The 12,839-nt window shown below is 43.0% G+C and overlaps 1 pseudogene; it reads right to left on the minus strand.

Moving 5' to 3' along the window:
- Nucleotides 1-3,355: 3,355 nt before the first annotated feature.
- LOC141206958 (uncharacterized) overlaps nt 3,356-12,839 on the minus strand; it is a 66,440-nt pseudogene continuing 56,956 nt past the window's right edge.

A 12,839-nucleotide genomic window follows, 5' to 3' on the forward strand; every position in this document is an offset into this window, starting at 1 on the left:
GGTTCGGTGGGCATTGCAATATAAACCCTCTATAAATTGTTCAGTCAACAGCCGGTCCTCGTCTCCCACGCCGTCAGGGTCAGTCTGCTTAATGGCTCTCAGGGCCTCTTGTAGGTTTAGTGCATAGTCCCTTATACTCTCTTGTGCTCGCTGCTTGCACCCGTAGAATCTAAGCTTGATCTCGGCTGAGGTGCGGGTATCAAAGGTGTCCTTCAGCCGGGTTAGTATCCCTGCGACAGTCCTCCCCCCAGGTGGCCAGGACTTTACCTCCCTTTGGGCTGCCCCAGTTAATTGGGCCACCAGGATGCTCACTTTTTGCTCTTCTGTGAGGGGGTACACCTGGAAGAGGCTATCCAGCTTTTCTCTAAAGTCATGCAGAGTATGTGACTCCCCTGAGTACTGGGGTAGCCAGGCCGCTCCCGGGATATAGGGCATGGTGAAAGGCATGACTGCAGCAGCGGTGGCGCTGGCGGGGGTTGAGGCAGTGAAGCTCTCCTCCGTATCCGACATCTTCCTCCCCCCTAGTGGACCGTGGCCTACCTTGCGATGATCCTCTTCCGTAGGCCGCGGCTCCGCAGTGGATCGTCAGGGTTGAGGACCTTCCGTCGCGCTCCTGTGACGTCAGCGTCTGCTGGGCTCCTTCCAGGACCTTACGCGACGTCTGGACGTGAGGCGGAGCTTCAGTTCTCGCGCGCTTTCGGAGTCCACGCCCCTCTTCTTCCCGCGCGGCGTCTTCAAGATGGCGTCCAACGGCGGGAAAACTCCACGGATGGCGGGAAGAAGGCAAAAGATGGCGCCGGATAGCGGGAATCTTCACGGATGGCGGGAAGAAGGCTGAAGATGGCGCCGGATGGCGGGAATCTTCACCACTGGTAAGTTTGAACAGTCTTTTTCAGGCACGCAGTACCCGGTGGTTGCGGGCACGAAATCCTGCCGACTACGCCAAAAGTTGACGCGCCCTGGGCCTATGTGATGTAGCGTTGCGCACGCAGGGACTACCCGGAGCCGGATCTGATAGGGGTAGTAGTCTCGTGGCGGTGACCCGGTCCGTGCCCAGGGAGTCAGACTAAGTGGCGGTATATTAGCAGTAGATGTAGGATGACTACGCCACCCGTTGAATGCAGCTATGGAGCTGCCGCTGCAGGGCAGACCGCTGAGGCCGGTGGAAGGATGGTGCAGCGTGGATGGTATAACCCCCAACGGGAGGGGTATGGCCTCACGGCAGCCGACGTGGATGATGGGGGTAGCAGGAATCACTCAGAGACGATGCGGTGTAGTTCAGGGTCTTTACTGGTGACAAAGATAGACCCTCCCGGAGTACTGGCTAGCGGTCGGGGCCTGGTCAGTCCTTGAGCTGATGGGATCCCCCTTGGCCAGGCAGAGTTGTAGGCCTCCCCAACTAATTGTACTCTTCTGGCTACCTTGCTAGAGGCGGGTAAAGGTAGCCCACGTCCCTGAGTGTACCGTGTGGTGCTCACCCGTATGGCCGGTGACTCGGGGCCTTCTAGTAGCTTCCGCTCCACGACGGCGGTGCTAGTCCCACTCTTGTGACCGAGCCTTCGGGTTTCTGGGCCAGAGAACCTGAAATCCCCTGCCGGTCGGTTTCTGCTGCTGGGTAGGAGTTAGTCCCCACAGCCTCGGACTCCGGGTCCGGTAAGAAATCTTCAATCAGGGCGAGCTCTACAGCTTCCAGCCCTGACCTCCTCTTAGCACGACTCCCACAGAGCTCCTGATCTTTCTTTCCTATTACTGCTTCTCTTCTTCTCTCTACTCTTCTCACTAACCCTGCCTCAGCCCCAGGTTTATATAGGGGAAGTCCTTCCCCTCCCAGGACTGGGCAGGAGGTGTGGCATGCATAGGATTCCTGACCAAGAGACCTCCCACCTGCTCTCAGACATAACATTGCTGTTACTGTTGAAACCAGACCCCTGGGGTGTCACAGTTACACTACATTCAAATGGTTAGGAAAGAAAAAAAGGTAAATCCAACTTAAGACCTGTGCTCAACGACGACATTGGGGGGAGCTTTCGACAATGTAGGGTCAGTATGGGTAAATGTACATGGAAATGGCAATAATGGAAAGCTGCTAATTGGAGTTTGCTACAAGCATCCTAATATAGCTGAAGATGTAGAGGATGAAATTCTGCAACAAATTAAAAAGGCAACAAAAAACAAGTCATGGTCAAAGTGTTGGATCCTTTGAAATTGTTCCAGAGAATCAAGTAATTCTCCTATAAAATTATTGCAATAACACTTTTTGTTATACACCTTTATTTCCTTTATGTGTATTGGAACAACACAAAAAAAGAGAAAAAAATGCAAATTGAACATATTTTCACACAAAAACCCCAAATATGGGCCAAACAAAATTGTTGGCACCTTGCCAAAATTGATGATAAACAACTTTGTTTCAAGCATGTGAAGCCAGTTCAAACTCAATTGTGGCAAGTAACAAGTGTGGGCAACATGAAAATCACACTTGAAACCACATAAAAAAAAGGACAAGTTGATTCAATCTTTGCATTGTGTGCATGGAGAACAGAAAGAGGAGAGAACTGTCTGAGGACTGGAGAACCAAAATTGTTGAAAAATATCAACAATTTCAAGGTTACAAATCTATCTCCAGATATCTAGATTTTCTTTGTCCATGGTGCGCAACATTATCAATAAATTTACAACCCATGGCACTGAAGCTAATCTCACTAGATGTGGACAGCAGAGAAAAATTTATGAAATGTTGCAATGCAGGATAGTCCAGATGGGGGATAAGCAGCCCCAGTAAAGTTCCAAAGCTGTATTGCATGCTCAGGGCGCATCAGTGCCAGCATGAACTATCCATCAACATTTGAATTAAATGAAATGCTATGGCAGGAGACCCAGGAGGACCCCACTGCTGACACAGATGCATAAAAAAGCTAGACTGCAGTTGCCAAAATGTACATGAGTAAGCCAAAATCCTTCTGGGGAAGCGTTTTGTGTACAGATGAGACCAAGATAGAGATTTTTGGTAAAGTACATCATTCTACTGTTTACCAAAAATAGAATAAAGCCTACAAAAAAAAGAACACAGTGTCTACAGTCAAATATGGCAGAGGCTCCAAGATGTTTCAGAGTTGTTTTGCTGCCTTTGTCACTGGGTGCCTTCACTGTGTGCAAGGCATCAAGAAATCGGAAAATTACCAAAGAATTTTGTGTGGCAATGTAGTGCCTAGTGTCAGAAAGCTAGGTTTGTGTTCTAGTTCATGGGTCTTCTAGCATTACAATGACCCCAAACATACTTCAAAAAGCACCCAGAAATTGATGGAAACAAAGTGCTGGAGAGTTCTGAAGTGACCAGCAATAAGTCCAGATCTAAATCCCATTGAACACTTGTGGAAAGATCTTAATATTGCTGTTTGGAGAAAAATATTAAAATTTGAGAGTCTTCAGTGGTTGATACCTTTTAATGGCTAACTGAAAAGATCGTAGCAAATTGCAAACCTTCAAGACTACTCAGGTCTCTTCATCAGACATAGTATAACACAAAATCTGAAGAGTCACATATTTATACACAACAGGGCACAGGAATAATGCCATAGATAAGACAAGTGATGTGAAGCAGAACTATTAGTATGGGAGAGGGAAAAGCAGTTGTGGCCGTGAATATTGGAACAATTCATAGATAAGGAGTGTGAAAGTTTTATTGTCCTGTGATTGAGGTCTGGTCCATGATTGTGATACCCCCCAAATGGTCTGAGGAGCACATTCCTTAGTTGATGTGGAAAGACATAAATCCATGCAACACATTAATTCCTGCTCTGTGAGTGTGTCAAAGATTATCATAAGTTTGTATCTCCAAATTTTTCTGTCTCTCTGAGATTTGAAGTTACCTTTTAATATAAGTAATTTTATGTCCATGATGCTGCGATCAGGTGATCAGGAATAAAAAATGTTCGGCCAAAGGTAGATCTATTCCTTTTTCTTTTATTGTGTGGCGATGAGAATTCATCCTTGTTCTAAGTTTTAGCCCTGTCTCCCCATATACACACCCCCAAGCTGGACATTTGGTACATATAATTAAGCACGCTACATTAGATGTGATGCAGCAGTACCTGTACCTGGGGTCTTGTGGTCCTGATGTGAGTTGGGAATCTTTATCTTGTCCATGGTCATTATAAATGAACAGGTTTTACATTTTTTCTGGTTGCAGGGATAGGTTCCTGTAGCTGTTGGAGAGGACAGGGAGGTTCTCACAATGATGCTTTTTAGATTTGGGGGCTGCCTAAAACACCAGAAGTGAGGGATCTGGAAATATAGATTGTAAGCGGGCATCTTTTTGTAATAATGGTTGTAATTTCCATGCAGCTCCCCTTAGCACCTCGAGATTTGGATTGTAGGTGACTACTAGAGGCACCAGGTTGCTTTCTTGTTTAGTTCTGAAATGTACGAGATGATTCCTTGATATTCTGGTGGCTCTTGCAATCTGGTTTCAATTGTTCTTGGATGGTAGCTCTGGTTTAAAAAGGTCTGAGGCCACCAAGGTGTTTGTCTCTGTCCATAGGGTTGGAACATATCTGATTGTATCTGATGGCTTGACTATAGACCATAGAGTTTTTTTGTGTTTTGGATGGAAACTGACCCATTTAAGTTATGTTGGACGGTCAATTGGCTTATGGTACAGGGACGTCTCTATTTCATTGTTTTGTACCTTAATAAAGGTGTTCAAAAAGTTAATTTCAGTACAGGAATGAGTAGTTGAGTGATAAGTTGATGGTGGGATGAAATTGATTAAAGTGTTCATGGAATGTTTAGCTGTTGCTCGGATTCTGTCCAGAGGATTAAAATATCGTCAATGTAACGGTAGTAGACAAGAGGCCTGATGGGACATGAGGACAAGAAGTCACTTTCAAGTTGACCATTAAAAGATTTACATACTGTAGAGCTATTTTACTTCCCATTGCTGTACCAGTCTCCTGTAGATATATATTGTTATAAAATTCAAATAATTGTGGGTGAGGATGACTTTTGGACGTTTCACCACAAAGGAGAAACTATCCTCCTGATCTGTTTGCTGTCCCTCCCAGTATAATTTCCTTCTACCACTATTAGGTTTCTGGGAAGTTATACTTGTTCATTTTATTTTTGGTTCTCATTAGCTTGCCTTCTTTTCCCTATATGAATGTGTTCTAGTTTCTCACTCAGGGTTTTCATATCTTACTTCACACTTTCATTTCCCCTTGTTGACAGTGTGTTGCTTCCTCCCCTCTGGTTCTTCAGAAGGTACGAGAAACTCCTCAACTGCGTCCAAGGTGGTGTTTTCAGTTGTGCAGCTAGGGCCTTTCTAGTCTCTACAGCGACCAGTTGGGTATAGTTGCAGCATTCTTCCCTGTTTGGGTTCTCCGGTGGCTATCAAGATGCACTTTCTGGTTAAAACATTTCCCACATTTTGAACATGAAAAAGGCTTCTCCCCTGTGTGAGTTCTGTGATGTTTAACAAAATCTGATTTCGGTATAAAACCTTTCCCACAATCTGAACATGTGAAAGGCTTCTCCCCTGTGTGAGTTCTCTGATGTGTATTAAGAGTCGATTTCTTTGCAAAACATTTTCCACATTCTGAACATGAAAATGGCTTCTCCCCTGTGTGGGTTCTCTGGTGCTTAACAAAATCTGATTTCTGATTGAAACATTTTCCACATTCTGAACATGAGAAAGGCTTCTCCCCTGTGTGAGCTCTCTGATGTGTATTAAGAGTCGATTTCCTTGCAAAACATTTTCCACATTCTGAACATGAAAATGGCTTCTCCCCTGTATGAGTTCTCTGATGTGTATTAAGAGTCCATTTCTTTGCAAAACATTTCCCACATTCTGAACATAAAAATGGCTTCTCCCCTGTTTGGGTTCTCTGGTGCTTAACAAAATCTGATTTCTGATTAAAACATTTTCCACATTCTGAACATGAGAAAGGCTTCTCCCCTGTGTGAGTTCTGTGATGGTTCATAAGATTTGATTTCTTCGTAAAGCATTTACCACATTCTGAACATGAAAAAGGCTTCTCCCCTGTGTGAGTTCTCTCATGTGTATTAAGATGTGATTGCTGTATAAAACCTTTCCCACAATCTGAACATGAAAAAGGCTTCTCCCCTGTGTGAGTTCTCTGGTGTTTAACAAAACCTGATTTTTGGTTAAAACATTTTACACATTCTGAACATGAAAATGGCTTCTCCCCTGTGTGAGTTCTCTGATGTGTATTAAGAGTTGATTTCTTTGCAAAACATTTCCCACATTCTGAACATGAAAATGGCTTCTCCCCTGTGTGAGTTCTGTGATGTTTGATAAGATTTGACTTCTCTGTAAAAGATTTCCCACATTCTGAACATGAAAAAGGCTTCTCCCTTCTGTGGATTCTTTGGTGGCTATCAATATTCGTTTTCCATTTAAAACATTTCCCACATTCTGAACATGAAAATGGCTTCTCCTCTGAGTGAGTTCTCTGATGTCTGATAAAAGTTGATTTCTCTGTAAAACATTTCTGACATTCTGAACATGAAAATGGCTTGTCCTGTGTGTGAATTCTCTGGTGACTAACAAGATCTGATTTCTTGTTAAAACATCTTCCATACTTGGAACAAAAAAATCTATTCTTTGCTGTGTGAATTTTTTGATGTTTAAGAAAACATGTTTCAAGGGGAAAACTATTTCCATATTCTGAATGTGAAAATGGCTTCTTTGCATTAGGAGCAATTCGTTTTTTAATGCTTATTTTGCTACTTTGATTTTCCTTAGCAGTCGGTAATGAATCAGAAGATAGGAACGGTTTCAAAGGATTAGATGACAGATCTTTGCTGTGAAGAGATGATGGTATATCTGAAGTAATGGCATTCATTTCAGTTGTATCCTGTGGGATCTCAAAATCATCTGATTTGAAAACTGAAGATGTCAGCTGTCCCTCTGATCTCCTGGTACAGTCAACTGCCAAGAATAAAACCAATTATTATTTTTGAATTAAATATTCTTGAATTTTATATTTTTGAACATTTCTACTTAAACTGTCCATAAAAATGTAATTATTCATCAAGATGATGACAGTTCAAAGTCTAATAGAAAACCTCATAGGATGAACCAGTAGAGCGTGGTGTTCAACTATTTGTTCATTCTGCCTCCCAAATATGGAATGAAAAGATACCAAACAATTTTATGTAGGCGAAAATAATACCAATAAAAACTTCTATTCATCCAGCAAAAAAAAAAAGTTCCCCACTAAGGTCCAACATCTCTTCAATGGAAAAACAGAGGTTTCCACATTATTAGTGGCTCAAAGGCTCTTGAAAAGCAACATGGCTTCCATAATCCAATTCAACAATAACCCTCCTCTCAAAGTTAAATCTCCACTCACTTCTGAGCCTTGCAGTGTACCTAAACCACATAGCATCCATCCCACTTAAATTTACAGTGTGTGTTTCTCCTGTAGCACAATCTGGGCACTATGTGTTGAGTAATAACATGGAAAATGTGCAATTTTCACTCTCCAACATCCACTCTGTGCTAATTTCTGGAAAATGCCTGTGGAGTCAAAATAGTCAATATTCCTATAGATTAATTCACTGAGGGTTATCATTTTCAAAATGGTGTCACGTTATGGGGATTTCTACTTCCCTGGCTTTCTGCCATTTTGTTATATTAGGGCTTCTGCAAAAGATGTGTCCCATCTCCTCTGGGATCTGCTCCTGCAACGTCTGCTTCTGTCACCAGGAGCTGCCTTATTAATTCTGCAGGTGGCGCTGGTGATGGAGGAGATGTTGGAACCAGAAGCTCTGGGCGGCGCGGGCTCTGTACAGCCACTAAGATTAGGATGCTTGGAACCAGTAGTACCATCCAGTCTTGCAGTATGAGTGTGTGTGCTGTCAAGCTGAAGTAATCTTCTTCCTGCTTCAGCCAATTGGAAAACACCACACCCTACTAAAGCTCGAAGCATATTGCCAGAAGTTGCCAGATACTGCCTTGTTTTTCTCTGGTTCAGTCCTCTGTGCTCCTCTCTCGGCTTGTGTATTTGTTACCTGTTGTGATCCTGACCCGTTTACCAACTACTCGTGTCTTCTGATTTTGTATCTTCTCAACCCTTCTGGTTCTGACCACTCTTCTTGTCATATCACTCCACAGAACAGCAGGTAACACCGTGGTTCAAGCCTATGTGTGACATGCAGAAGTAGTGCTGTTGCTTTAAAAGCATTCAGCAACTATTAGAAGTAACACAAGCACATGAGACAGGAAGTGTTCTGCTCCAGAAGCATCCAGCAACTAGAGGGGTTAACACAGTCACAGGAGAAGGGGAGTGTTTTATCAGAGCCCCAAGGGGATTGTGGGGAAGTTGTTTACTGTCTGGCTGGAGCCAAAGAGAAAGGTGGTGTGTGTGATCTGTATCTCACAGAAGCGCCCATGCAAGTGAAAAGGATTCAAGTCAGGAGTGAAGCCAAGCACAGGTCAGTTTGAGTTCCTGAACTAGCAGTGCAGAGTATTGTCAGGCAGAAAGATAAGGACTGGAAGAAATGGTGTCACAGGGATCATCTACCTCAGCAAACCTTCCCCCCCCTCCTCCATCTCACTGTGATGTTAAGAATGATGTGTTCATTAATGTGCCTTCGCATTAGAACTGTGCTGTCCTGTACTACTGGGAAGACTGTGAACTGCTGTGCTGCTAAGGATACTGGACAGTTTGTCACTGGCGCCTGTTGCTCATAAGACTTAACTTGCACTGGCTGTGCGGCTTCTTATTAAATGTTATTAAATGCTATCTGAACCTAGTGGCGTGCGTGTAACATGTGGGTCTCTGTGTCAGTCCAGATCCATGTATAGGTGTTAACGCCTTTAATTTACAACCCAAGCCTGTTTTCACCTTCATTACTGGGCCAAATTTTACAATTCTGACAAGTGTCACTTTATGTGGTAAAATTTCTTCAATATGACTTTCGTTTATTTGTTAAAAAAATGGAAATTTGGCGTAAATTTTGAAAATGTTGCAATTTTCAAAGTTTTCATTTTTATGCCCTTAAATTATAGTTAATAAATAAAATTTCCCATATTTCCCACAGTTTGGGCGTGGCTGGGCTCAGAAGGGAAGGAGCGTCATTTGACTTTTTGAATGTAAAATTTGCTGAAATAATTTGTGATGCCATGTCACATTTGTAGAACCCCTGGTGTGCCTAAACAATGGAAACACCCCACAAGTGACACTATTCTGGAACCTAGAGCCCTCTGGAAACTTATCTAGATGTGTGGTGAACATCTTGAACCCCCAGGTTCTTCACAGAAGTTTATAATGTTAGGCTGTGAAAATATAGAAAATCACAATTTTCCCACAAAAAATGTCTTTCAGCCCCAAAGTTTGCATTTTTACAAGGGTAACAGGAAAAATTGCACCACGCAATTGGTTGTGCAATTTCTTCTGAGTACGCCGATGTCCAATATGTGGACAAAAATTACTGTTTGGGTGCACGGCAGGGCTTGGAAGTGAAGGACTGTCATTTGAGTTTTTGAACAGCGATACCACATTTATTTCACTTTTTGATGCAGGAGCATTGCTAAGCTTTACAAACTGTCAGCGCTGCACTGATAGACAAACTTGCTCTGAGCATGGTGTAACAAGTTTGCTAGTTCTGGTGACCGGAGTGTTGTCATGACGACATAGCTTCACCATGGCAATGTAGCGTGGGCGCAGATCAGAGTGCAGAGGGGGCTCCCTTCCTCTGCCTGCCTTCTAAATGCTGCGATCGATGTCCATCGCAGCATTTAGGGAGTTAAAGTGCCGGGAGCGGTGCCCTAAGCTGACACCAGGCGGCGATCATGCGCGCACAGCTTCTGAGCTCGTAAAGTCGCCTGGACGTATTCATACGTTCAAGGTCAGTAACTACTTACCGACCTGGATGTATGGGTACGTTCAAGGTCGAGAAGGTGTTAAAGGCTGATGACAGATCCCAGGGATCTGGAAAACGGAGAAGATAGCGCCAAGCCTGTTCGTGGTAGACATGTTTTGAGCTGCCAGGTGACCATGAACAGCGTCCCCACTACATTGTGTCTACAAACTATTCCAGCAAAATCTACATTCAAATAGCTAAATGTTGCTCCTTCCCGTCTTAACCTGCCATGTGCCCAGATAGTAGTGTACAACCATATATAGGGTATTGTCCGATTCAAGAGAAGTTGGAAAATAATTTGTAACCTCCATTTGTTTCTTATTATCTTTTGTGAAGAATTCGAAAGTTATCATAAAATGAAGGGACAAACATCAGATCTGAAAAATGGGCCCAGATAGGAACACAAAACTGGCAAGAGGAAGGGGTTAAATCAGTATTTTGGGCAGTAACTACTGAAGTAAAAAACTGAGTATAGACAATAACACATCTACTGAAATGATCAAACTCAACAGCCTTCATCAGTAATAAATGAGTAACTAGTGGTGAAACCTCTCTGGGGTAATTAGAGTATGGGGCTCGGTGGCACTTGGCAATCTAAACTATCGTAAGGGACAATATTTTCTATTAGATGAGTTTCAAGAAGAAATATTAGACGTTCAAAGAGAACTTTTTATAATAGTGCAGAGCTGAGGTGTCTTAAATTTAGCTTAGAGATACAGTGGGTACGGAAAGTATTCAGACCCTTTTAAAATTTTCACTCTTTGTTTCATTGCAGCCATTTGATAAATTCTAAAAAGTTCATTTTTTTTCTCATTGAAGTCCACTCTGCACCCCATCTTGACTGAAAAAAAAACAGAAATGTAGAAATTTTTGCAAATTTATTAAAAAAGAAAAACTGAAATATCACATGGTCATAATAAGTATTCAGACCCTTTGCTCAGTATTGAGTAGAAGCACCCTTTAGAGCTAGTACAGCCATGAGTCCTCGTGGGAATGATGCTACAAGTTTTTCACACCTGGATTTGGGGATCCTCTCCAGTTCTGTCAGGTTGGATGATGAACGTTGGTGGACATCCATTTTCAGGTCTCTCCAGAGATGCTCAATTGGGTTTAGGTCAGGGCTCTGGCTGGAACAGTCAAGAATGGTCACAGAGTTGCTCTGAAGCCACTCCTTTGTTATTTTAGCTGTGTGCTTAGGGTCATTGTCTTGTTGGAAGGTGAACCTTCAGCCAAGTCTGAGGACTAGTGCACTGTAGAAGAGGTTTTCATCCAGGATATCTCTGTACTTAGCCGCATTCATGTTTCCTTCAATTGCAACCAGTCGTCCTGTCCCTGCAGCTGAAAAACACCCCCATAACATGATGCTGCCACCACCATGATTCACTGTTGGGATTGTATTGGGCAGGTGATGAGCAGGGCCTGGTTTTCTCCACATATACAGCTTAGAATTATCACCAAAAAGTTCTAGCTTCATCTCATCAGACCAGAGAATCTTATTTATCATAGTCTGGGAGTCCTTCACGTGTTTTTGAGCAAACTCTATTTGGGCTTTCATATGTCTTGCACTGAGGAGAGGCTTCCGTCGGGCCACTTTGCCATAAAGGCCCGACTGGTGGAGGACTGCAGTGATAGTTGACTTTGTGGAACTTTCTCGCATCTCCCTACTGCATCTCTGGAGCTCAGCCACAGTGATCTTGGGGTTCTTCTTTACCTCTCTCACCAAGGCTCTTCTCCAATGATTGCTCAGTTTGGCTGGACGGCCAGGTCTAGAAAGACTTCAGGTGGTCCCAAACTTCTTCCATTTAAGGATTATAGAGGCCACTGTGCTCTTAGGAACCTTAAGTAATGTAGAAATTCTTTTGTAACATTGGCCAGATCTGTGCCTTGCCACAATTCTGTCTCTGGGCTCCTTGGGCAGTTCCTTTGAGCTCATGAATCTCATTTGGTCTGACATACACTGTGAGCTGTGAGGTCTTATATAGACAGGTGTGTGCCTTTCCAAATCAAGTCCTATCAGTTTAATTAAACACAGCTGGACTCCAATGAAGGAGTAGAACCATCTTAAGAAGGATCACAAGGAAATGGTCAGCATGTGACTTAAATATGAGTGTCTGAGCAAAGGGTCTGAATACTTATGACCATGTGATATTTCAGTTTTTCTTTTTCAATAAATTTGCAAAAAATTCTACATTTCTGTTTATTTTCAGTCAAGATGGGGTGCAGAGTGTACTTTAATGAGAAAAAAATGAACTTTTTAGAATTTACAAAATGGCTGCAATGAAACAAAGAGTGAAAAATTTAAAGAGGTCTGAATACTTTCCATACCCACTGTATATCATGGCATAGGTGTAATGTTTTTTGTATAGTTTATCGCCATCCTGTTTGAACTTAGTCGGTTTCAAAATAAATTGAAAAGTCAGAATATTATTGTGTTATTGTACAGAAATTCACACTTGGCCCTCACTGCACATTTAATGTTGTCGATCATAAAAGTGACGTTTGGCCAGAAAGACTGGACCTGGTCTTGTAGGGACCATATGAGCGCATTCAGCAGCACAGAAGGGAGAGAAGGTAGATTCATCCAATAAGATATCAGGGATCTAGGAAGGACCAGCATCATTACCCTCCGCTTTCTCTCACAGGCCCATCATAATATTTTTCTTCAAGTGATTTTTTAACTTGTCAGCACATTCTACGTACGCTGTCATTTGGCTTTGTAGTTTACAGATCTGGGCAGGTAACGGTCAGCGTCTCCTAATCCCAGGGGGTAGGTGGATCTTCCTGGTTTTAAGTTCTATAGAAAAGGGCTTTCAATGACTTAAGTCATTTGAACAGTTTTAGGTGGTGGAGAATGTTGTGGTCTAGCGGCAAAATTGTGATCACATGATTGTGATACAGACGGACTACACCACCGATAAAGCAGCCACAGCCGGTGACTGAGAAGAATCTGT

The sequence above is a fragment of the Phyllobates terribilis genome, unplaced genomic scaffold, assembly GCF_046119375.1.
Source record: "Phyllobates terribilis strain yellow unplaced genomic scaffold, ASM4611937v1 Scaffold_153__1_contigs__length_4458050, whole genome shotgun sequence".
Lineage (NCBI taxonomy): Eukaryota > Metazoa > Chordata > Amphibia > Anura > Dendrobatidae > Phyllobates > Phyllobates terribilis.